Genomic DNA, 25,275 nt, shown 5'->3' with positions numbered 1-25,275 from the left:
AGATAACATTTTCTATAGGATGGTCATGTTTAAGAAGGAGGTAGATGGCTATCAGTCAAAATTGTTATAAAAAAGAAACTTTATTTATTTAAGTAGACACAGAAAAGATAAGTCCCAAAGATGAATCCCTTTCCAGGAAACACCATTGTGATATTAATATAATAGTTCACATTTAATGAGCTGTTACTATATGCCAGACATTAAGTGCATTATATTTATTAGTATTTACTCTTATGAAATAAGTACTCTCATTATTTCCATGATACTGTTAAGGAAACAAGCACAGATCACACAACCAGTAAGTGGTGTATCTAGAATTGAACATAGGTATTTAGCTACAGAAATAATACCCTTATCAGTGTACCATGTTCACATTGATCCATGATCTCTAACTAGTATTCCTAAAGCACACTGGAAAGTTGGCATTTATATCTCCATGTTTATTAAGTTGGGAAAATTAATGATTATTTTTGTAAATGCAGTTTTTTTGGATATAGGAAAACCTTTAACACATGAATCATATTACATAAAATTCAAAAGAAACCCATTAGATGTGAAAATTGATAAATTTTTTAAAGATTTATTTTATTTTTTGAAAGACGGAATTACAGAGAGAGGTTGAGACAGAGAGAGGTCTTCCATCCGCTGGTTCACACCCCAGATGGCTGCAATGGCTGGAGCTGAGCTGATCTGAAGCCAGGAGCCAGGGGCTTCTTCTGGGTCTCCCATGTGGGTGCAGGGGCCCAAGGACTTGGGCCATCTTTTACTGCTATTCCAGGCCATAGAAGAGAGCTGGATCAGAAGAGAAGCAGCTGGGACTAGAACTGGCACCCACATGGGATGCTGGCGCTTCAGGCCAGGGCTTTCACCTGATTGATAAATTTAATGCTTTGGTTGTGGTGATATTTTGGGGGGGGGGCATGACTTAATAACTCATGTTTTATTGGATGCTGTAATTAATTATGCTACTTTTGTAATAAAATGAATATTTTGGTACATTCTCTATAGAAGATAAATATTGAATGGGACTCAATTTGAACTGTTAAGAAACATCTCTGTAGATCTAATGAATTTATTCAACATGAATATGGTGGATGAGCTCTATTTTAAAAATTATTTAAAAACTTACATTCTCTTTTCATTGCTTGCTTTTCTTCAGTCGTTCTTATTTTTAAGCTAGGGAATTTGGCACCAGCATGGTAGATTGTGAAACTTGTGACTTACCTCTTTTGGGTGTTTATTTCATTTTGTAAAAAAAAAAAACACTGTTCAAAATCTATATTTATTTGAAAGCAAGAGAGAGGAATAGAGATAGGGATGAGAGAGAGAGAGAGAGAGAGAGAGAGAGAGAGAGAGAGAAATTTGATTTTCCACCTGTTGGTTCACTACCGTGGGCCAGATTGAAGCCAGGAGCCTGGAACTCCATCCATTTCCCACATGGGTGGAAGAGACCCAAGTACTTGAGTCATCATCTGCTGCTTTCCAGGATATGCATTATCAGGAAGCTGGATCACAAGCAGAGCTGGAACTGGAGCTCAGGGACTGTAGTATGGGATATGGCATCCCAAGTGGTGACTTAACTGCTAAGTCAAATGCCTGCTTCTAAAACCCATCTTAACACAGGTGACCTCTAGCATCTCTCACTCATTTAAAAAAGGAACCTATACATTGTTTTTCTTTTTCTTTCTCTTTTTTAATATTTATTTATTTGAAAGAGTTACAGAGAGAGAAAGAAAGGCAGAGAGAGAGAGAGAGAGAGAGAGAGATCTTCCATCTGCTGGTTCACTCTGCAATTGGCCGCAGTGGCTGGAGCTGAGCTGATCCAAAGCCAGGAGCCAGGAGCTTCTTCTGGGTCTCCCACGTGGGAGGGGCCCAAAGACTTGGGCATCTTCTACTGCTTTCCAAAGCTATAGTAGAGAGCTGGATTGGAAGTGGAGCGGCCAGGACTAGAACCGGTGCCCATATGGGACTGCTTTCCCAGGCGCATTAGTAGGGAGCTGGATTGGAATTGAGGCAGCTAGGACTAGAACCAGTGTCCATATGGATGCCAGCACTGCAGGTGGAGGCTTAACCTTCTATGCCACAATGCCAGCCCTCCCCGCCCCACCCCCTCGTTGTCATTCTTAACACAGTTTTCTAAGCAGCTGCTGCCAATTGATTGAAGCTGCAGAAAAGTTCAAACCTCTTTATTATCCTGGCATTGGACTGATCTTAGAAATGCCCAGATGATTGCTTAAAATTTTAATCTAGTAAAAATTAAACATCTACTAACCACTCCCTAGAAACCAGGCACTAGGTTCAAGGTTACACCTGCATTAACTCATAATTCCCACATAATCTCTATGTGATAGATATTATCATTATTCTGATTTTATGAATGATAAAACTGAAGCTTAAAGGGGTTAAAGTAAAATTTCAAAATAATAGAGTTAGTATATTAGTGGTGCCAACATGTAGATTAGCTCTGATTTTCTTACTTCACAGCACAGGCTCTTAACCTATGTCTGATATAACTGCTTTTCACTAAAGTCTTTGGTGGTGCATCAACACTCTTTAGGTTTCCTCTAAGATGACATTAGTTATGCAGAGCTGCCTTGTTCCCTAAAAGTGGAGTGGAGAATCTGTGGGTTTTGTTTGTTTGTTTGTTTTTGTTTTGTTTGTGAAGGAAAGAGATTAACCAGAAAGCATATAATGATAATTCCTTATAATATGAGTAGAATAGCATTGGGAATGTGGAATATCTTACTGCATTTGAAATTATATAAGAAGTTGCCGGGCGCGGTGGCGCGCGCCTGTAGTCCCAGCTCCTTGGGAGGCTGAGGCCGGAGGATCGCTTGAGTCCAGGAGTTCTGGGCTGTTGTGTGCTATGCCGATTGGGTGTCCGCACTAAGTTCAGCATCAATATGGTGACCTCCTGGGAGCAGGGGACCACCAGGTTGCCTAAGGAGGGGTGAGCCGGCCCAGGTTGGAAACGGAGCAGGTCAAAACTCCTGTGCAGATCAGAAATTATATAAGAAGTTGTTATAATATGTTTAAGAGTCATTCTTTTAAATTATCTAGTTTGAAATTGATGTCTAATTGATTGTTACATGAAATGTTGTTTATCAGAAGTTAAATATTATCTTTATAAGGCTTTAGAAATGAAACCAAAACCTTAAATTGTGCCCTAAAGTACTATTATAGAACTGACAGTGTGTACTGTCCTAAATATATTAATTCATAAAAAATGATTTTAATGCTCTTCTTAGCATGTCAGTGGCACAATTAAACATTCTACAGGATAGTTAACTGAATATTTTATGCCTCCAGAAAAGTTCTTGATCTTCAGAATTGCATACTAATTTTCAAATTCCTTTTATATAATGCAGAATTCCTTTAAGGAATTAAAAATTCATTTGTCTTTCAAATGAAGGCATTATGTATTTTTACCAACTTTTTTGAATGAAAGAAATGTCCAAAATTAGTGTGTTAACTTTGAATATTTTGGCTAAGTTTGACTTCTGAAAGTTAGAATATCCATGCAAATCATCAAAATTCCCTAATGTAATGGAGCATCCTTTATATGAGTAATTATTGTTAGTTTTCTAAATATAGTACAACTGAGTAGTTGAAGAGTAAGGAAAACATTAGATGGCCTACTTTTCACTAATTAATAATCTTTTGGTCCCCTCCCTTCTCCACTCTGTGAATTTTGAGCCTGGACTTAATTTTTCTCTTGATACTAATTAGCAAAATTCTGTTAATAGGAATAAAACTGTAGGGACTTCTAACTCTGATGAAAAGCTCCACAAGATAAGATAAAATATCCTCTCTTTCTATGAATCCACATAAATGTGGGCAGAATTTTAGCATTGTCATGAAACCATCCCTGGAAATTTTATTTGTAACAAGGGAGTCATAAAATTCCTGGATTTCATGCCTTGTTGCTGTGTTTTGTAAAAGTAACCTGCAACCTTTAAAAATTCCATTACTCATTTTTAAAAATTTTACTTAAGTTATATAAATTTCATGTATTTCATATATACAGATTTAGGAACATAGTGTCACTTTCCCACCTACCCTTCCTCTTGCCCATGCTCCAAACATTCCTTCTCCTCCATCTCACATTTCCACTCTTAATTTTTACAAATATTTATTTTCAGTTTACTTAATGATTGTATATTTAACCCTACATTAAGTAAAAGAGTTCAACAAATAGTATGAAGAGGAAAAAAAAAAAAACCACTGTTCGTTAATGGAAGACACAAGCACTGTAAACAATCATTGAATCTCAAAATGTCTATTGCACTCTAGTATATGACATTCCAGGTATTCTATTAGTTACTTTGGATCATGGGGAACATATGACATCTGTATTTTTGGGACTGGCTTATTTCATTAAATATAATGATTTCCAGCTGTATCCATCTTATTGCAAAAGACAGGATTTCATTTTTTTTTGTTTTCCAGAGTTTAGTATTGCTTTCTTTTTTTTTTCCAAAGAAAACTTTTATTTAAGGAATACAAACTTAATGCATTTCATAAATACAACTTTAGGAACACAGTGATTCTTCCCTCGTTGTCCCACCCACACTCCTTTACCTCCTCCCTCTCCTATTCCTAGTCTTATATTTTTTTCTAAAATCTATTTTCAATTAACTTTATATACAGAAGATTAACTCTATACTAAGTAAAGAGTTCAACAAGTTATATATAAAAAAAACTATTCCTCAGCAGTCAAGGCAAGGGCTATTCAAAGTCATTGCATCTCAAAGTTGATTTCACTTCTTTTTTATTTGAAACATTCTTTTTTTGAGAAACATAATTAACTTTAAAGAAGAACCCAAGAATGATACATCTTTTGTGAGCACTTAGACTTAATTATCACTTATGAAACATAAGAATATCCTCCACTTAATACACTAAAACGAAGTAATTCTTTGAGATCAAGTTTTACTTTTAAGTCTCATAATACAATTCTTTGAGGACAGAGGTCCTGCATGGGAAGTTAGTGCTCAGTGACTCCTGTTGTTAATTTAACACTCTTTTGTGTAATGTCAGTGATCACCTGAGGCTCTTGACATGAGCTACCTAGGCTATGGAAGCCTTTTGGATCCACAAACTCCTTCAGTATTTTGACAAAGCTGTAAGCAGAGTAGAAGTTCTCTACTACCTTCAGAGAAAAGCACATTCTTCTTTGATGACCACTCCTTTCCATTGGGATCTCACCCACAGAAGTCCTTCATGTAAGACACTCTCTGCATCAGAGTCTTGGCTTTCAATGCATGAAATATACCCTTAAAACTAAGTCTGTAGAAATCTATTCAGAACTATACAAGTTTACAGTTACAAACTCCATGCAATTCATAATTACAACTTTAGGATTGTGGTGATTCTTCCCACTATGTCTGCCCTCCCACCCACACTCCCATCCCTCTCTTATTCCCACTCTTATTTTTAATAAGATCTATTCTCAAGTAACTTTGTACACATATGATTAACTCTATGCTAAGTAAAGAGTTCAACAAATAGTATGAAAAAAAGTAATACTGTTCCTCAACAGTCAAGACTAGGGCTGTTTATAGTCTTTGCTTCTCAAAGCGTCCATTTCTCTTCTACAGATTGCTTTTTAGGTGCTCTATTAGTTATCACAGGTCAGGGAGAACATATGGTATTTGTCTTGTTGGGACTGGCTTATATCACTAAGTATGATGTTTTTCAGTTTCATCCATTTTGTTGCAAATGACTGGAATTCATTTTTTTTTTTTTACTTTACTGCTGTGCAGTATTCCGTGTTTTACATATCCCATAATTTGTTTATCCAGTCCTCAGTTGATGGGCATATGGGTTGATTCCATGTCTTTGATATTGTGAATTGAGCTGCAATAAACATAGAGGTACAGATAACTTTCATATGCTGATTTCATTTCCCTTGAGTAGAAACCCAGGAGTGGGATGACTGCATCATATGGTAGGTCTATATGCAGATTTCTGAGGTGTCTCATACTGTCTTTCATAGTGGCTTTATCTTCCCATCAACAGTGGATTAGGGTAACTTTTTTGCCACTTCCTCACCAGCATTATTTTGTTGTTGTTGTTGTTGATTTTTGTATTAAAGCCATTCTAATGGGGGTGACCTGAGATCACATTGTAGTTTTGATTTGAATTTCCCATTGGCTAGTGATCCTGAGCATTTCTTCATGTGTCTGTTGGCCCTTTTGATTTCTTGTTTTGAAAAATGCTTGTTTAAGTCCTTTGCCCATTACTTAACTGGGTAGCAGTATTTTAGGTGCTGTGTTAGTTACCACAGATAAGGGAGAACATATGGTATTTGTCTCTTTGGGACTGGCTTATATCACTAAATATGATGTTTTCCAGATTCATCTATTTTATTGCAAATGACTAGATTTCACTTTTTTAACTGCTGTCTAGTATTCCATAGAGTACATATCCCATAATTTCTTTATCCAGTCTTCAGTTGGCAGCATTTAGGTTGATTCATGTCTTAGCTATTGTAAATTGAGCTGCAATAAACATGGGCTGCAAATAACTCTTTTATTTTCTGATTTCATCTCTCGGGTAAATTTCCGGGAGTAGGATGGCTGAATCATATGGTAGAGCTATCTTCAGACTTCTGAGTTATTTCCAAAGAGATTTCCATAGTGGTTTTTCCAGTTTACAATACAACCAATGGTAGATTAGGGTACTTTTCCCCACATCCTTCTCAGCATTTGTTGTTTGTTGATTTCTTTTTCTTTTCTTTTTTTTTTTTTTTAATTTAAAAGCCAGGAGCCAGGATCTTCTCCCAGGTCTCCCACATGAGTGCAGGATCCATAGCACTTGGGTTATCCTCCACTGTTTCCCAGGGCAAAGCAGAGCGATGGATCAGAAGAGGAGCAGCTGGGCGTGGAACCGGTGACCATATGGAATGCTGGTACCACAGGCGGAAGCTTAGCCCACACTATGCCACAGGCCTAGCCCCTTGATTTCTCTTTAAAATCTCAATTTCATGGGAAAAATTTTCATTCATGTAATGCATGGCTTTAGTTTGTGGATTGCTTCTGATTGCTTTTGAATAATCCTAAGGTTAATTTTTTGATTTCTGTTTCCAGCATTTCTTCAATCTCTACATCTTCACATTGTAACACTGAAATATTGTTGTGTACCTTTGTTGTGGGGGGTGGGGGTTAGTCATGGTGTATTCCTTATTCTTGTTTCTTGAATTTCTATGTTTTACTTTAGGGATTTGTGGGATGGATTTTTTTTTCCTCTGATGGCTTTTATCTTTGAGCTATGTCTCTGTGGTTTAGTGGAATGTCTGTACTTTCAGTGAATACCAAGAGGTGTGTGGTGGGTATGGCCAGGGAGCTCTATTCAGTGCTTCAGAGTGGGGCCAGTATCCAGGGTAACACCCAAATTGGGTGTGTTAGATCTCAATGCCTGATTGTTAGCCCACAGTGTGTTCTGTCCCACTGTATGAACCACACAAATGATCTGTGCAGTTCTCATTGTGATCACAGTTCACACTGTAATGATCTGCTCTGAGCATCAGAGTTGCATTCAGTGATTGTCCAGAAACCCAGCTACACCCTGTACCTTCTCATGTAACCACTGAGTCTCCATAGTCTCAGCATACAAGGCTCCCACAGTCACTGGGTGCAGAGGATTCTCTGTCCTGCCAGCTTGTCCAGTCAACAGAGAGGCAGATGTTCTTTGAGACAGTTCCACCAAGGTTTCCTGATACTGGGGGGCTATGGGCACCTCACCATCCTATGTGGTTGCTCAACCATCCCCCAAAGGCTCAAAGTCAATGGGGACTGTGGATTATTCCCTAGACTAGAATCTCTGGATCACATGTGTACACAAGAGCCAGTGGCCAAATGTTGCTCTCTCCCTGCCACTACTGCCAGTATGGCCAAGAAGATGGTGTCCTGTTTCAGCCAGGTGCTGTGAGCATTCACAAAGTCTTCTGTGGCTCCCACTCAAACACAAAATGGTGCCTGCACTTTTTTAGCTGTGCAGCAGATGCTGTTTTGGGGAAGTTGGGGCAAGATAAATGTGCCCCCTCTACTTCTACTGGGTCTGTGGCCCGCTAGCAACTGCTAGTCCCCAGGGCTGCAGTCTAGAGTCATGCCACACTCCCCGTCTGGCTCTATCACTCTTGGTTGTTGCTGCAGTCTGTTCTCATCTCTGTCTCCAAGCTGCTGCCCACTCTGGCTCTTGGCTGCTGCAGTTATGCTTGTGCTTGTGTTTGTGCTGCATGTCTGCACCCTCCACATAGGTCCATGGAATTCCTTTTCCTCTTGTAGGATTTCCAGTGAGGTTTTCTCTCCAATTCTGCCCTGAGAGTGTACTTCCTATGCTTTTTTTTTTAATGTTTATCCCTCTCTAGCACAGTAATGTTGTTCCCTAGTCTGCCATCTTGGAATCCCCTCCATTGCTCATTTTACACAATAATTTTTTTATGATTTATTTATTAATTTATTTGAGAGGCACTGTGATGGGAGAGACAGAGAGAAAGGACTTCCATCCACTGGTTAATTCCCCAGATGGCAAAAACAGCCAGAAGTGAGCCTATCTGAAGCCAAGAACCAGGAGCTTCTTCTGGGTCTCCCACGTGAGTACAGGGGCCCAAGCACTTGGGCCATCTTCCACTGCTTTCCCAGGCCATAACAGAGAGCTGGATCAGAAGAGGAGCATCTGGGACTTGAAACAGCTCCCATATGGGATGCCAGCACCATAGGTGGCAGCTTTACCCACTATACCACAGCATAGGCCCCACAATAATTTTTAAAAAGATTTATTTATTTATTTATTTAAAAGGTAGGGTTGCAGGTGGTTGGGGGCACAGACTGAGAGAGAGATCTTCCATCCACTGGCTCAGGCCCCAGATGGCTGCAATTGCCAGAGCTGGGCTGGTCCAAAGCCAGGAGCCAGGATCCAGGAGCTTTCTCTGGGTTTCCCACATAAGAGGCAGGGATGCAAGAACTTAGGCCATCTTGCATTGCTTTCCTAAGCCCATTAGTAGGGAGCTGGATCAACAGTGTAGCAGCTGGGACACAAACTACCCCATATATATAAAGTCACAGGCAGTGGATTTAACCACTGTGCCACAATACTGGCTCAATAATTTGTTTTTCTGAAAATAATATTTAAATCAACATTCCTTTTTTTCTAAAAGGTAAAAAATATTGGAAGTGTAAACATGTTAACAAAGATAAAGTAAGAAAGGAACTGTTGATATATCTTTCATTCTTCACTTGGAGAGAAGGAAAATAAAATCTCTGGTTTTCTTATTTGAATAAAACATTTGGGGCCTAATCCATTTGATTAGAACTATTTGTTAAATTTATGACTATGTATTGCTGAAGGAAAAAGGCCAAAGGGCTCTTATTAAATTATTGTGATATATGCTATGGCTACAAAGCAGAGAGACAAGAAGTTTGCTATTTGTCTAGTGTCTGTGATTGAGGCACCAAATGCCAGATTTTTCTCATTTGAATAAGTGAAGCTGCTACTTACTAAAATATGTTAGTTCAGGTCTCCTCATTGGGAATGAAGCAGCTGTGATACTGAGGCAAGGGCAGGCACAAATTAGGGCCCAGACTCCTCATGCAGTTGAAGCTCTGGATTGTTGCTTCATTGTTGGTGCAGTGAACTTTGAATCTACCACAGCCTGAGTGGAGTTGGACTTTTGGAGGAGCTTTCTCCTCTAGAGTTATTCCCCCCCCCCTTTTTTTCCCCTTTAGGACTAGTCTCCTTCCTTTTGGATGCAAAGTGACTTTGTATTATCTGACCTTGAACTATAGAAGTAGGAAACCTTTGAGGAATTTAGATTCTTCCATTCTTCTCATGAAATGCTTCATCTTATTTTGATTTATAGTTCCCCTCTCCACTTTCTCCTAATGCACTGGAAAAGTAGAATTTAAAGCATAACAGTCAGATTCTTTAGACCACTAAGGATCTTACCCAAGGGGGAGATGAATAACTAATCCTTTTTACTTTTTTGTCTTTCATTTTCCTTTCTGGAAAGATCTGGTAAAGAAAATGAGTGGCTGTTTGCCGTGACTTGGATATGAAGCCTAGGCAGGGTTTAGTGTCGTTCCTCCACGAAGAGGGGGAGCGACATAATGGTGCCGTGACTCGGATAGGAGACCTAGGAGGGAAGAAGCGGGAAGAAGCAGGAAAATACTGGAGAGAGAGACTAGCAAAGAGCCTAGGGGAAAGCCGGACGGAAAAGGTGCCGGAAGAAGCTATCGAAAGCCTAGGCATAGACTCGGATACGGACTGTGGGAAAGAAGTTAGGATTGAAAGCTAGGATTGAAAGTGAAAGTGAAACCAAGAAGAAACTTAGACTCGGATGCGGACTGTGGGGAGAAGCCAGGGGAAATGAGAGGGGAATATTGTTGGAAGAAAAGTTAGGAAACATACCGGGTAGAGAAAAGTGTTAGGAGGATGAAGCCGCGGGGGCAGGCTGAGGCGGAGACGTAAGCTAGGTTTCGTCAAGTCAGCCCGGGGAGCAAAAGGCTAAAATCTAAAACCAGAGGCGGAGACGCATAAGCTAGGTTGGAATTCGCCAGGTTAGCCCGGGGAACTTAGACTGAATACCGGTGGCGGAAACGTGAGCTAGGCTGTGTGACTCGTGGAAGCCGCCGCGCGCAGAGAGCGCGCGGGGCACGAATAGATAGGGAATTCAGGGCTAGCGCGGAGGCCGTGGTGTGGGCGTGAAGGGTACAGAGACCGCAGAGTGCGCGTGAAGCCGGGAAGCCACCGCGGGGCGAGGCACCGAGAAGCAGCCTCAGGGCGGGCGCCGGGAAGCCGCGGGGATAAGAGAAACAGAAGTTTAGAAGTAAAATGAGAGAAATAGGAATGCTGGCAGATAGAAGTAAAATAGGAGAGATAGGAATGCCCGGAGATAGAGAAATAGAGAAAAATAAGGCCTCCCCACAACATGGCAATGAGAGAGCTTGGATTCGGTCTGCCTGATTAGTAAGACGATAAGCACCTGTGGGTGGCTGCAGGTCACCGAAGACAGGCACGTTATCAACACCAATAAGTCTCCCCACAATATGGCAATGAGAGGGCTTGGATTCGGTTTGCCTGATTGATAGGGCTTGTAAGCACCTGCAGGCAGTTCGAGCAGAGCAGAGCATGCGCTGCAGGGCACCGAACACAGGCACGCATCAGCGCCTAAAAACCTCCTCACAACATGGCGAAGAGAGGACCCGGATTTGGTTTGCCTGATTGGTAGGGCTTGTAAGCACCTGTGGGCTACTCCAGCAAGCAGAGCAGAGTGTGTGCCACGGGGCACCGAAGACAGGCGCGTATCAACGCCAAAAATAAAAAGAAAGGGGGAATTGTGGGGAGCAACTCAGACTAGACTGTTACTGGAATTAAGACTTATTCTATGCATCTGCTCTCCCACAATATGGCGCTGGGAGAGGAGGAAACAGCTTCTACACAGCTGCCTCCAGTTCAACCAATAAACAGCAGGACCTGCTTCTGATTGGAGGAGAGCAGCGTACTCGGCGTGTGGGTAGCAGAGTTGGGATTGGTGGAAGAGGACTATAAAGGAGGAGAGAGACAACATGCACCAGGAACATCTATCTGAAGGAACACCTGTGCAGCCCCCGAGAGAGCTGGCCGGCGGTGTGCCGCTCCCCCGTGGAAGTGGGAAAAGTGGCAGGGGGAACCGCCCTTCCATGGAGGTGGAAGGATCGGTAGCCAACCCGGGAAGAACCAGCAGCAAACCCGGGGAGGGCCGAGCAGACAAAAGAACAGCACAGGGTCCTGTGTCGCTCCTCCACGAAGAGGGGGAGCGACAGCTGTTGGGTTGTTATTTTTAAAATTTTTTTTGAGATTCTCAATAAATAAAGTATGGCTAAATAGATCTTACTGTACATAGGCCTGGTAAGAGTAGTTGGAAGTGAGTTTTCTGAATCAGAAAAGTTTCAATGCATATTATTATGGAATGTGCTGTTCTAGAAATGCTGAGCAATTTTCAATACGTATAAATCTCAGTCTCAGTTCACTCATGGCAATATGTTATTGGATGATAGGTTGAGGTCAGAAAGAAAGACCAGGATCTCATACCATTAGGCTGTGCCTTTTCACAGCAACTTAGGCTGCCATTTTAAATTTTCTTGTGAGGAAAACTATCTGTAAGAACCAGAAGCTGTAGTTGTACAAGTCCTTTTTGCAACTATAATATATGCATTACTGTGCCACTTGGAATAAACAATAATAAGATTTTAGATAAAGACATTATGTTGTGTTTTCAGCCATTTTAATATCATGTTGATGGGCATACCATCAAACTATTCTCAGCATATCACAGGGTTGTAGATATGGAACCTCAAAATGATCTGTATCAGTGATCAACAAGGTCAACATGAAACCCAATATATACAATTTCAACAGGGTTCTAGTCCCGGTCAGAGCGCCGGATTCTGTCCCGGTTACTCCTCTTCCAGGCCAGCTCTCTACTGTGGCCCAGGAGTGCAATGGAGGATGGCTCAAGTGCTTGGGCCCTGCACTTGCTTGGGAGGCCAGGAGAAGCACCTGGCTCCTGGCTTTGGATCAGCAAGGTGCGCCGGCCGCAGTGACCATTGTGGGGTGAACCAACAGAAAAGGAAGACCTTTCTCTCTGTGTCTGTCTCTCTCTCTCACTGCCAACTCTGCCTGTCAAAAAAACAAAAAACAAAAAACAAATATCACTTTACAAAAAAGTTCACTGCAGGATAACTTTAGGCATTTTGTTACTAATTCATTTTAAATGGTTAAAATAGCCAAGACACTCTGGCAAAAAAACAAAACAAAACAAAACAAAACCTAAATGAAAGATCTCTGTGAGTGAGATCCCAGTGGAAAGAATAGGTCTTCAAAGAAGGAGGTACCTTTCTCTGAAGGGAGGAGAGAACCTCCACTTTGACTATGACCTTGTCTAAACAAGATAAGAGTCGGAGAAGGGGCTTCCATAGCCTTGGAAACTCATGACTGGTGCATAGGGAGATTACTGATGCCATAAACAGGAGTGTCAATTTGTAAAGTCAACAACAGGAGTCACTGTGCACTTACTCCTCATGTAGGATCTCTGTCCTTAATGTGCTGTACATTGAGGCTTAATGCTATAACGAGTACTCAAACAGTATATTTCACTTTGTGTTTCTATGGGGGTGCAAACTGTTGAAATCTTTACTTAATGTATACTAAACTGATCTTCTGTTAAAAAAAAAAAGAAATTAGCAATTCCCAACTTGACTCTTGCTGGGATTAAACATGACAATAGGTCTGATCTGATTTCATCATCATTTAAAAAATCATCTATTATTTTTCACTTTATGCTTCTGTGTGGGAGCAAACTGTTGAAATCTTTACTTAATGTATGCTAAACTGATCTTCTGTATATAAAGAGAATCGAAAATGAATCTTGATGTGAATGGAAGGGGAGAGGGAGTGGGAAAGGGGAGGGTTGCGGGTGGGAGGGACGTTATGGGGGGGAAGCCATTGTAATCCATAAGCCGTACTTTGGAAATTTATATTCATTAAATAAAAGTTAAAAAAAATGGTTAAAATAGAAGATTTTTTGGAATACACAATAAAAGTACATCTATCTCCTAGAGAGTAAATGGTATTAGAAGATAAATAATATGTTAAAATATATCAATATGGCAATAAAGTAAATATAAAGTCTATGTAAATTGCAGTGGCTATATTTTACTTTGATATCTAATATTTTTTTTTGGAATATGATTTGGATTCTGTAATGCGTATGTGTATGTGTGTTGTGTGTAATCTCATGTTATTCTTGAGATTTTATTTCTATTATTAAATGCTATTTTATGGAGTTATCATTGCAACAAACTGAATGACAGTAATAAAACAAACAAAAAAATCAAATAAACAAACTATCCACACATATACACAAAACCCAACAAAACACCCCCCCATGGGACAACTGAAGTTAATTTAGCTTTTTTTTTTTATTTCTAAGGATTTATTTATTTATTTAATTTATTTATTTGAAAGGTAGAGGGGCTGGCATTGTGACATAGTGGGTATGGGTGCTGGTTCAAGTCCTGACTGCTCCTTTTCTGATCCAGCTCTCTGCTATAGCCTGGGAAAGCAGTAAAAGATGGCCTAAGTCCTTGGGCCCCTGCACCTGCATGGGAGACCCAAAAGAAGTTCCTGGCTCCTGGCTTTGGATTGGTGCAGTTCTGGCCGTTGCAGCCAACTGAGGACTGAACCATCAGATGGAAGACCTCTCTCTCTCTGCCTCTCCTTCTCTCTCTGTGTAACTCTTTCAAGTATATAAATAATTTTTTTTTAAAAAAGAAAGGTAGAGCAATAGAGAGAGAGGGAGAAGGAGAGACATAGAGAGATCTTCCATCTACTTATTTACATCCCAAATGTCTGCAACAGCCAGGTCTGGGTCAGGCTGAAGCTAGGATCCAGGAACTCCATCCTGCTTTCCTATATGGGTGGCAGGTGCCCAAGTACTTGGGCAATCATCCTGATGGCTGCCTTCTCAGGTGCATTGACAGGAAGCTGGATCAGCAGCATAGCAGGCAGACTTGAACTGGCACTCACATCTGGCATGCTGGTGTCACAAGCAGTTTCTTAACTTTCTGTGCCACAGTGCCAACCACTGTAACTATTATTAAATCAAGACAAAAAGTGACTCAGAGTTCTTTCTATGACACTGTATGGATAAGAATGGCCTCAGGAGCTTTTAATTCTGAATCAGGTTTATAGGCTGTTGTTATGGGGAAAGAAACAAGAGGGAGAGAAAAAGATGGGACACCAAGTAAAAATATCAAAGAACAGTTATTGCCCATTTGCTAGTGGTCTGGACTGCAAGAGCTGTTGACTTCTACAACTATTGCTATTTTTGTGGTGGTTGTGGCAGGTGCAGCATTGCACATTAGAGATGTTCAGTAATTTTTTAAAATTACTGATTTCATTTAAGTGATCTGCTTTTAATAGTTTAGAATCTTTTCTTTTTTAAAGTTTTAAATTTTATTTATTTATTTTCACTTTACTTGAAAGGCAGGGAGAGAGAGATAGAGGGTGGTCTTCCATCTGCCTGGCTCACTTCCCAAATGCCTACAACAGCCAAAGTCTGGAACTCAATCCAGGGTTCCCACATGGGTGGCAGAGGCCCAAGTACTTAAGCAATCATCTGCTGCCTCTCAGGAAGTATTAATGGGACGCTTGATTCAGAAGTGGAGTACGTGGAACTCGAGCAGAATATTCTAATATGGGATGTGGGTATCCTAAGTGGTGACTTAACAACTTTGCCAAACATCTACTGTTTAGAATCTATTATATTATTTTCTTTTTTGTGTATCTAAATTTTTAAATATATTTTTATTTGAAACAAATAGTTGCGCTAAGCAAGACCCCACTTAAAAAAAGAGAGCATAATAGTAGCAAAAATAATTAGCCAAGACAGTTCCAATATGTGAACTCACTGCGGTTGGGACAACTTTATTCCTATGTATTTCTTCCTACCCAGATATTAACCCCAAAATACTAGTGTTATTGTTTTCTTAAATATACAAAATTGAGAAACATTGAGTTGTTGGGAAAACTATATCTTTTCACATCTACACTGATTTCCCTACAAAACACACCTGTGTACGTGGTGGGGTAGGGGGAACCCTTATCTATGTTCTTTGGTTTTCTTATTACTTTTATAGATAGAATAAACGTAACAGATTTTCTGATTTTGACACTGCCTTTAAAAATATTATATCTACTTAATTGCTAGGTTAAATATAGAAATTAGTTTTTCTGTGAGAGGATGGGGCAGGCACAAAGTATTTGCTCTGCTGTAGGTGGTTATCTCCACTTCTTTGGATAGCTATGGACCAATGGATCTTAATAATTGGCAGTAGCAGAGAGCTATGACCAGAGCAGGTATTTATGAGATTGATGTAATTACAACTACCGATAATGTCAAAAGGGATTGAGATGATATGCTGACCAACTGTTTTGTGTTGTTAAGAGTTTTAACTGATCCCTTTTAAACAATCCTTAATCATCTTGAGTAGTATGGTAGATAGAAGGATCAGCTGGGCTGTATTTTTTTGAATCTTGGCTTTGATTTTACCTTTCTGAGTTTCCATTCCTCATCTGAAAAATCAAGATAAATCATATTGTCTGCTGTACCACAATGCAATCTGCATTAAATGTTATAATGTATGTGTAAGAGCTTTGAAAAATTGCTAAGAGCTATGAAAATGGTATTTAATAGTACTTCTACCCAGCCTCTCCTTCCTCATGCATTTCTTTCTCCCTTATGCCTTTGGTTCTCTTGTTTATGTCAGTTCTAAGTAGAGTAATGACCATATTTTGGGATAAAGAGGTGAGATTAAAGTGAAATTGATTTATTTTGCTCTGTGGGAAGTTATATACGCTTCCCTTAGCCTTTCTATTTATTTTAGATATAGAGCTTGTATGCATGAGAAAAAATCATTTTCTTAGGAAGATGTTGTTTGAATAACTTTATATACATCCTGGAAATGTACCAAGCAACCAATCTTATGAAGTTGTCAGTTTAGCATATATAGCATATATATGCACATCATCTATAGGTGGGGAGAAAGAGAAATGATAAAATAATGAGCTGTAATGGTGATAAAGACAATTGCCCCATCTCTCCCTGGATTAATATTCAATGCAGTTTTGGCACAAGTTTTGCTGACCTTTCTATGTGCATAATCAAGAAACAGCAGGATAGGAATAAGTGAGGGAATCATTTCACACATACACTGGTCTTTCTTGTCAGTGGTCCTGTTGGCCACCTGGTTGCAGGCTTTTATCCTGTGCTTGCAGACAACTTATCATAACTTGCAGATTGTTTCTTTAGGGCATTTTCTCCCACACCCAGTGAGGTAATAGCCTATACTGCATGTGTCTACAAGATAAAGTCTCCTAACAAACTTAATTATTATGTACAGGCCTAGTATTGTCCAGACGAATAAGAAATATCTTTTTGCAGTTACATATCCTGTAAAAGGACATAATAATTTTTATACTTCTATACATAGACACATGAATTCTTCAACACCACTAGACATATTCCTTTATTTATAATCTTGGGGAAATGACAGCATTACATGGTAAATGTCAAGGGGAGTAAAACAAACATGCATCTGTAATTTTCTTCAGATCCTTCTATGGGTGGAAGCAGGTTGAGCCATCATATAAATAATTGATGCTGATCTGATATTAGCTATAAGGAGATCATTATGGTCAGATAATTTATCTTCTGCACTGTTTGCTGAAACTTTTATCCATAAAGCTTTTCATAGCTGGGCATCAATATGGTGGATTTTTTTTTTGCACTCATCTCATTTTCTGTTATTAGATTACACCAGTGTTTTTCAAACCTATGACCCCCATTAAGAATAATGGGGATATTCTGACCAATACATACAAATATACCTATGTATAAATATGTATCATAATTTAAAAATGTTGAGTTCATGATCCACTAAACTCTTTCAAAGCATAGTTTGAAAAACATTTTACTGTTTGAAAATTCATTAGCTGAGATTTGGAGGCTTATTTTCTTTCTTTTTTTATTAAACCTATTTGAAAGTCAGAATTACAAAGAAGGAGAGATAGAGAGATTTTCCATTCTCTGGGTCACTCTCCAAATGGCCACAGTGGCAAGAGCTAGGGTGATCTTAAGCCAGGAGCCAGGATCTTCTGGGTCACTCACGTGGGTGCAAGGGCCCAAGTACTTGGGCCATCTTCCACTGCTTTCCCAGGCATATTAGCAGGGAACTGGATTGGAAGTGGAGTAGCCAGTACTCAAACCCATGCTGTGTTGCACAACAGCACTGGCCCTAGGAGGTTCATTTTCTTAGAGTCAATTATACTTCCCTCTGAAAATATGACTAAGATGGTGTAGCAGGAATCTCAGAGACCCAGGACACCAAGGCTCTTATCAGGAAAAAAACGTTTATTCTTGCTGTTAAGCCCAGAGGAGAGTTTTGTTTTCAAATTCTGAGCCCTAAACGAAGCAGGGTATTGTCTCAGATACCCAGCACAAACAACTTTAAGTCTTCTAGTACATACTCAGTTATACAATTTTTGTTCAGATAGCTTAGAGCTGCAGCACTACTTACAAAAGCATCATACAGAGTCACACCTGCATGCACCCAGAGTGCTGTAGTTGACCTAGTTGCATAGCTTTAGTTTTTTCTATTTTTCAGAAAACTCCTCCACCCCATTTTCCTGGAAAGCACCTGCTTGAAAGCCTCTACCATTTTTGGCCTTTAGCATTTTTGTTTTTCTTCCTTTAGGGGAGTTGTCCTTGCCACAGTGGGAATGGTGATGATTAACTTCCTTCATTATGTATACACTCATAATTTTTGAGGCATATTTTGTGAGATCAAGGACTATCCACATGGTTTAATTTGAAAGATCAAATAAGAAGATAATGTCATTGACAAAGGGATCACACAAACAAGACTGGTGTCTGCTAATACTAACTGATAGAATAAAAAAGGGAGAGAACGATCCGTCATGGGAAGTGAGATACACAGCAGACTCATAGAATGGCAGATGTCCTAAATAGCACTCTGGCCTCAGAATCAGCCCTTAAGGCATTTGGATCTGGCTGAAAAGCCCATAAGAGTATTTTAGGCATGGAAAGCCAAGACACTCTGGAAAAAAAAAAAAGAAGACCTAAATGAAAGATCTCTGTGAGTGAGATCCCAGTGGAAAGAACGGGGCCATCCAAGAAGGAGGTACCTTTCTCTGAAGGGAGGAGAGAACTTCCACTTTGACTATGACCCTGTCAGAATAAGATCGAAGTCGGCGAACTCAAAAGGCTTCCATAGCCTTGGCAGCTCATGACTAGAGCCTAGGGAGATTACTGACGCCATAAACAAGAGTGTCAATTTGTTAAGTCAACAACAGGAGTCACTGTGTACTTACTTCTCATGTGGGATCTGTCCTTAATGTGCTGTACATTGTGATTTAATGCTATAACTAGTACTCAAACAGTATTTTTCACTTTATGTTTCTGTGTGGGTGCAAACTGATGAAATCTTTGCTTAATATATACTAAATCGATCTTCTGTATATAAAAAGAATAGAAAATGAATCTTGATGTGAATGGAATGGGAGAGGGAGCGGGAGATGGGAGGGGTGCGAGTGGGAGGGAAATTATGGGGGGGGGGAAGCCATTGTAATCCATAAACTGTACTTAGGAAATTTATACTTACTAAATAAAAAACATAAAAAAAGAAGATAATGACATTGAGCCATATAGATTTAGAAACATCTTAGGACAAGGCAATTTTTCTCTCCTGACAAAACTCCCTTTCTGCCTTTATCTCCTTGGTTATGCATATTACCTAGATGTGGCTGTTATGTTGAGATGAGGAAGAATTAGGAGGAAACTTACATAAAATTGTTGTAATATAGGGACTTGGAAAATTTTAGTAAAATGTTCTCTGTCTCATGCTGAGATTCTTTAATCTCCATGAAGTAAATGAAGTATGATATATTTTTGATAATATTTTTATAAATTTTAATAAATTATCTATAGTTTAATTTATGTAACTCGAAGGCCTCAGGAATCATTGCTACTGGGAAGTGTTATATGGAGCAGGAAGGATAAGTCCTTTTAGTCTCAGTAGGTTGAAGATTTGTCTTTTCTGCCTTTAAATTTCTATGACACTTAATATTTATTTCAGACAATTGACTTCTTTCCTATATTCTGTCTGATGTTAGTCACTAATTGTTTCATGCATATGGGTTATATCTATTCCAATAAGTCTCTTGGGAACAATTTTATTTCATCTTTGTATTCTTTGAGTATTTCTTGGGAACTTTTTTTTGTTGTTGTTAAATCATTATTTTAAATTTATTTGGACTCAGATATCTTAGTACAAGTCTCATTGGACCATATATCTTCTTTTTCTTTTTCCATCCTTTTATTTAGTGAATATAAATTTCCAAGTACAGCTTATGGATTACAATGGCTTCCCCCTCATAACATCCCTCCCACCCGCAACCTTCCCCTTTCCCACTCCCTCTCCCCTTCCATTCACATCAAGATTCATTTTCGATTCTCTTTATATACAGAAGATCAGTTTAGCATACATTAAGTAAAGGTTTCAACAGTTTGCACCCACATAGAAACACAAAGTGAAAAATACTGTTTGAGTACTAGTTATAGCATTAAATCACAATGTACAGCACACTAAGGACAGAGATCCTACATGAGGAGTAAGTGCACAGTGACTCCTGTTGTTGACTTTACAAATTGACACTCTTGTTTATGACATCAGTAATCACCCTAGGCTCTTGAAATGAGTTGCCAAGGCTATGGAAGCCCCCTGAGTTTACTGACTCTGATCATATTTAGACAAGGCCATTGTCAAAGTGGAAGTTCTCTCCTCCCTTCAGAGAAAGGTACCTCCTTCTTTGATGACCCCTTCTTTCCACTGGATCTCACTTGCGGAGATCTTTCATTTAGTTTTTTTTTTTTCCCCCCAGAGTGTCTTGGCTTTCCATGCCTTAAGGGCTGATTCTGAGGCCAGAGTGCTGTTTAGGACATCTGCCATTCTATGGGTCTGCTGTGTATCTCACTTCCCATGTTGGATCGTTCTCTCCCTTTTTGATTCTATCAGCTACTGTTTGTAGACACTATTCTTGTTTATGTGATCCCTTTGGTTCTTAGTCCTATCATTATGATCAATTGTGAACAGAAATTGATCACTGGGACTAGTGAGATGGCATTGGTATATGCCACCTTGATGGTATTGAATTGGAGTCCCCTGGTATGTTTCTAACTCTACCGTTTGAGGTAAGTCAGCTTGAGCATGTCTTCCCTCTCTTATTCCCACTCTTATATTTAACAGCAATCACTTTTCAGTTAAGTTTCAGCACTTAAGAATAATTGTGTATTGATTACAGTATTCGACCAAAAGTATTAAGTAGAACAAACAACAAAAAAAATACTAAGAGGGATAACGTATTAAGTTGTTCATCAACAGTCAGGGTGAGGACTGATTAAGTCACCATTTCTCATAGTGTTCATTTCTCTTTAACAGGTTTCCTTTTTGGTGCCCCGTTAGTTTTCACCGATCAGGGAGAACATATGATATTTGTCCCTTTGGGACTGGTTTATTTCACTCAGCATAATGTTTTTTTTTTTGTTTGTTTGTTCTACTTATTACTTTTGGGGAACTATTTGGCTCTAACCAAGTACTTTTATTTTATTTACTGGGAGGGAAGGAAATATACTAGGTCTTTCAGTCCACATTTAAACCAATCAACTCATTGTATGAATTGTACAGACTCTTCCTAGACCGAACAGGGGGAGAAATGTCAATTACATTGTTCATTTTCAGTGCTCATTAATTACTAAATTTATTCCAGTAATCCATTTCATAAATAATTAGTGAGACTTGTTGTGTATCAGGCATTATGCAAGGGATTTAACTATGAGGAAAATATTGTGTACCTTATAGTATATTCTTTCCACCATTTTTTTTACAAACCAAGTGCTCTCACATTTTCCTAAATCTTCACTCTTGACTTTATGTTATTTTCAAAAAATACCCCCAGATCTTTTATTTATACTCTAGTATAAATAACCAATAACAAATTAAAGTGTTATCTCCAGAGGCACTCCAGAGGTGCTTTTTTAAATCAAAAGCATTGCTTTAGAGGAAAGGAAGAATTTTTTAAAATTTTATTTAAGATATATAATTTTCATGTATTTCTTAAATACAGCTTTAGGAACTTAGGGATTTTTCCTACTCTACCCTCCCTTCTACCCACATTCCCACCCTTCCTCCTTCTCTCTCTCTTATTCCCACCCCTAATTTTTATGAATATCTATTTTCATTTTACCTTATACTCATAAGATTAACCCTACACTAAGTAAAGAGTTCAACAAATAGTATGAAGAAAAAACACAACAGTAGAGACAAGGGCTGTAAACAATCATCAAATCTCAAAATGTCAATTTTGCTCCTATAGATTATCTTTTAGGTACTCTATTCGTTACCACAGATCAGGGAAAACATGGTTTTTATCCTTTTAGGACTGGCTTATTTCACTAAGTATAATGGTTTCCAGTTGCATTCATTTTGTTGTAAAAGAGAGGATTTCGTTCTTTTATTTTTTTAACTGCTGGGTAGTATAATAGAGTATATATATATATATATATATATATATCATAATTTCTTTATCCAGTCAACAGTTGATGGACATGTGAGTTGATACATATCTTAGCTATTATGAATTTAGATGCAATAAACATGGGGGTACATATAACTCTTTCATATGCTGATTTAATTTCATTTGGGTAAATTCCCTGGAGTGGGATTGCTGGGTCATATGGTAGGTCTATTTTCAGATTTCTGAAGTATCTTCATGCTTTCTTGCACAATGACTGCAAGAGTTTACATTCCCACCAACAGTTGATTAAGATACCTTTTTCCAGGCCGGCGCCGCGGCTCACTAGGCTAATCCTCCGCCTTGCGGCGCCGGCACACCGGGTTCTAGTCCCGGTCAGGGCACCGGATTCTGTCCCAGTTGCCCCTCTTCCAGGTCAGCTCTCTGCTGTGGCCAGGGAGTGCAGTGGAGGATGGCCCAAGTGCTTGGGCCCTGCACCCCATGGGAGACCAGGAAAAAGTACCTGGCTCCTGCCTTCAGATCAGCGCAGTGCGCCGGCCGCGGCAGCCATTGGAGGGTGAACCAACAGCAAAGGAAGACCTTTCTCTCTCTCTCTCTCTCTGTCCACTCTGCCTGAAAAAAAAAAAATAAAAAAAGATACCTTTTTCCCACATCCTTGCTAACGTTTATTGTTTGTTGATTTCTGTATGATAGCCATTCTAACTGGAGTGAGGTGAAACACTGTGATTTTGATTTGTATTTCCCTGATCGCTAGTGATCCTGGGCATTTTTCATTTGTCTGTTGGCCATTTGAATTTCCTCTCTTGAAAAATGTCTGTTCAAGTCCTTTGTCTATTTCTTAACTGGATTTTTTTTGTTATTGTTGAATTTCTTGAGCTCTTTATAGATTCTGTATATTAATCCTTTTTCATTTGTATAATTTGCAAATATTTTCTCCTGTTCTATTGGTTGCCTCTTCACTTAGCTAAGTGTTTCTTTTGCACAGCAGAAGCTTGTTAGCTTGATGTGATTTAATATGTCAATTTTGGCTTTGATTGCCTGTGCTTCTGGGGGTCTTTTCCAAGAACTCTTTGCCTATGCCAATGTCCTGAAGAATTTACCCAATGTTGTCTAGCAGTTTGATAGTATCAGATCTTAGATTTAGGTCCTTGATGCATTTTGAGTTAATTTTTGTGGAAGGTGCAAGTTAGGGGTCTCATTTCATACATCTGTATGAGGAGTTCCAGTTATCACAGCACCATTTGTTGAATAGACTGTCCTTGCTCCAGGGATTTATTTTAGCTCCTTTGTCAAAGATAAGTTTGTTGTGGATGCGTGGATTGACTTCTGGAGTTTCTGTTCTGTCCCATTGGTCTACACATCTGTTTTTGCCAGTACCATGCTGTTTTCTTTTTAAAGATTTTATTTATTTATTTGAGAGGTAGAGTTACAGACAGTGAGAGGGAGAGACAGAGAGAAAGGTCTTCCCTCTGTTGGTTCATTCCCCAAATGGCTGCAACAACCAGAGCTGAACTGATCTGAAGCCAGGAGCTAGGTGTTTCCTCCTGGTCTCCCACATGGGTGCAGGGGTCCAAGGACTTGGGACATCTTCTACTGCTTTCCCAGGCCATAGCGGAGAGCTGGTTTGGAAGAGGAAAAGCCGGAACTAGAACTGGCACCCATATGGGATGCTGACACTGCAGGCAGAAGATTAAGCCACTGCGCCATGGCACCGGCCCTACCATGCTGTTTTATAACTTCCCTGTAGTATGTTTTGAAATCTGGTATCGTGATTCCTTCGGCTTTGTTTTTGATGTGTAAGATTGCTTTAGCTACTTGGGATTTCTTGTGTTTCCATATAAATTTCCACATTGCTTTTTCTAGATCTGAGAATAATGTCATTGGTATTTTGAATAGGATTTCATCGAATCTGTAAATTGATATCTTCCAAACCACGAACATACAAGATGTTTTCTGTTTTTTGTGTCTTCTTCTATTTCTTTTATTAATGTTTTGTAATTTTCATTGTAGGTATCTTTGACATCTTTGGTTAAATTTATTCCAAGGTAATTAATTTGTTTTGCTTCTATTGTGAATGGGATTGATTTTAAGAGTTCTTTCTCAGTCATGGCATTATCTGTGTATACAAAGGCTATTGATTTTTGTGTGTTAAATTTATATCCTGTCACTTTACCAACTCTTTTATCAGTACAATAGTCTCAGTGGAGTTTTTGGTTCCCCTGTCTATAGAATCATATCATCTGCAAATAAGGATAGTTTGATTTCCTCCTTTCCAATTTGCATCCTTTTGATTTATTTTTCTTGCCTAATTGCTCTAGCTAAGACTTCCAGGAAAATATCGAATACTAATGGTGAGAGTGGGCATCCTTAGCTGGTTCTGGATCTCGGTGGGAATGCTCCCAACTCTTCCCCATTCAATAAGATGCTGGCTGTTGGTTTGTCATAAATTGCCTTGTTTGTGTTGAGTAATGTTTCTTCTATACCCAATTTGCTGAAGGTTTTCATCATGAAAAGGATGTTGTATTTTACCAAATGCTTTCTCTCTATCTATTGGGATAATCATACGGTTTTTGTTCTTCAATTTATTAATTTGATGTATCACATTTATTAATTCACAAATATTGAACCATCCCTGCATACCAGGGATAAATCTGACTTGGTCCATGTGAATGATCTTTCTGATGTGTTGTTGGATTTGATTGGCTATTTTTGTTGAGGATTTTTGCATCCACGTTCCTCAGGTATATTGGTCTATAGTTCTGTTTCTGTTGTATCTTTTTCTCGTTTAGGAACTAAGGTGATGCAAGTTTCATAGAAGGATTTTGGGAGGATTCTCACCCTTTCAATTTTTTTGAATAGCTTCAGAAGAATTGGAATTAGTTCTTTAACTATCTGGTAGAATTCAGCAGTGAAGCCATTGGGTCCTGGACTTTTGTTTGTAGGGAAGGTCTTTATTAAGGATTCAATCTCTGTGTTGGTTAGAGGTTTGTTTAGGTTTCTTATGTCTTCATGACTCAATTTTAGTAAATTATATGTATCCAGAATATATCCATTTCTTCTAGATTTTCCAATTAATTGGCATATAGCTCTTTGTAGTAATTCCTGATGATTCTTTTTATTTCT

The 25,275-nt window shown here is 39.1% G+C and overlaps 1 long non-coding RNA gene across 2 annotated transcripts in view; it reads left to right on the top strand.

Moving 5' to 3' along the window:
* LOC138844624 (uncharacterized) overlaps positions 1–25,275 on the top strand; it is a 107,504-nt gene that overhangs the window by 9,308 nt on the left and 72,921 nt on the right. The window lies entirely within an intron of this gene.

The sequence above is a fragment of the Oryctolagus cuniculus genome, chromosome 12 (assembly GCF_964237555.1).
Source record: "Oryctolagus cuniculus chromosome 12, mOryCun1.1, whole genome shotgun sequence".
In the NCBI taxonomy this organism is placed as follows: Eukaryota; Metazoa; Chordata; class Mammalia; order Lagomorpha; family Leporidae; genus Oryctolagus; species Oryctolagus cuniculus.
This window is presented reverse-complemented; position numbering and strand designations above follow the sequence as displayed.